General features: G+C 25.0%; 1 protein-coding gene across 3 annotated transcripts in view; it reads right to left on the bottom strand.

Moving 5' to 3' along the window:
- The window catches only part of LOC100165806 (cytochrome P450 302a1, mitochondrial), a 29742-nt gene that overhangs the window by 14969 nt on the left and 13029 nt on the right, over positions 1 to 1744 (bottom strand). The window lies entirely within an intron of this gene.

The raw sequence follows: 1744 nt of genomic DNA, 5'->3' as shown, positions 1-1744 counted from the left end.
ACATCAACAACAAACCGTGATACTATCATAGATATATAATAGTATACTTTAGAAGTTTCAAGTGCCCACGAGTAATATTATACAATCACAACACAATAACTAAAATAGTTATTCTAGGTTTTTTAACATGTAATTTCGTCCAAATTCGAACTTAAAATGACTATAAAAATAAACTGTGCTTATGTATTTTTTAGATTTGTTTCAGAATTAACTACTTAACTACGTGGAATCTTGTTTTAAATTTTCAATTCTTAGGTATAAAAGTTGAACATTTTATGAATTTTTAACTACAAAATAATTATTCAATTTTAAATTTGATAAATTTTGTCAAAATTCGATCATTAAATGCTTATAAAAAAAATTGTGCATATGTATTTTGAATATATTTCAACTGCTATTGTAACAATATATCAGAAACCTTGCATTGAATTTTAACGTTTTTTACCCAACAAATACAATTTTATTGATATTTATAGAAAATAAAACAAAAAATTGAAAACTGACAATGTCCGTAAACAGCTCAAAAAGAGTCAAATTATTTTCAAAATTTTATCGTGTATAGAAAATGCTAATATAAACATTCAGTGGAATTTTCAAGTATCTATAGTCATTCGTTTTTTAATTACAACAAAATAAGAAAATCGTAACATGATAAATCCAGTAAATATCAAATGTTGTAAAAATAGGAATATCAAATGCTCATAAAAATTTAATTTGATTTGTAGACATTTTTTAAAAAAGATAGACAAACTTATGTGGAATCTTGTATTACATTTTCAAATCTTAGATTTAAAAACAAAATTTTTCATGAATTTCTAACTCAAAATAATTTGCAAATTTTCGTCATTTTTCCGTATTTTGTCAATATTTTAACTTTAGATGCTTTTCAAAAAAATGTGACTACACTATTTTTCTTATCATTTAGCATTTTAAAATTAAAATTATGATTGATAAATTATACTATCTAAATAACAAATTTTAGATTCTGAGCGAAGCGAGGAGGCTAGTGGTTTTACAATTTTGTTAATTTATTAATTAATTTTTTATTATTCTGTATACAAAATTTCTACCAGAAGGAATGCTTCGATTTCAACATATAGTATCTTATATTTTACAAAATTGGATCAAGATGGTACTTTAGATAGGTAGGTCATTTTTCGATTTTCTCAATAGTTATTTAATGCGACGGGAAAAACACCGACAAATTACGAAAAACCGCTAAAAATGGTATTTTAATTATAGGTATACAATTATATTATATCATTGAATTCAAGTTTAATACAACCCATTATACATTGGCCCACTTGTAACCTACTGTACAGCAGAGTGATATCCACTTACCCGCGTTTTGCTATTTGTTTTAATTATATTTATTTAAAGTATTGAATATTGTGTCTATTTTAAAGTCAGCAAAAATAAATGTTACATTGAGGCCAAATGTAATCTTAATTATTATTTACTTAATCATATTATGTTAATTGTTGACATTGGTCCTAATATTCAATATTTCAATAGTTTTTCAAGTACAACCTGATAACTATTTAAAATGTAAAAATAAACTATAAAAATGCTTAAATGAGCACCTCTTTGAAACGTAAATTTTGGAAAATCCTTTCTTAGCGCACATCTACATAGTTTTAATAGAAGCCCGACAAAGGTACCATGAAGCATTGAAGCTATCATAATGTAGTCTCTATGTTGTACAGTCAGTCGGTCCAAATCACACATTCTGTTTTTCCCAAAA

Source organism: Acyrthosiphon pisum, chromosome A1, assembly GCF_005508785.2.
Source record: "Acyrthosiphon pisum isolate AL4f chromosome A1, pea_aphid_22Mar2018_4r6ur, whole genome shotgun sequence".
NCBI classification, from domain to species: Eukaryota; Metazoa; Arthropoda; class Insecta; order Hemiptera; family Aphididae; genus Acyrthosiphon; species Acyrthosiphon pisum.
The sequence above is the reverse complement of the archived record's forward strand: the minus strand, read 5'-3'. Positions and strand labels throughout refer to the sequence as shown.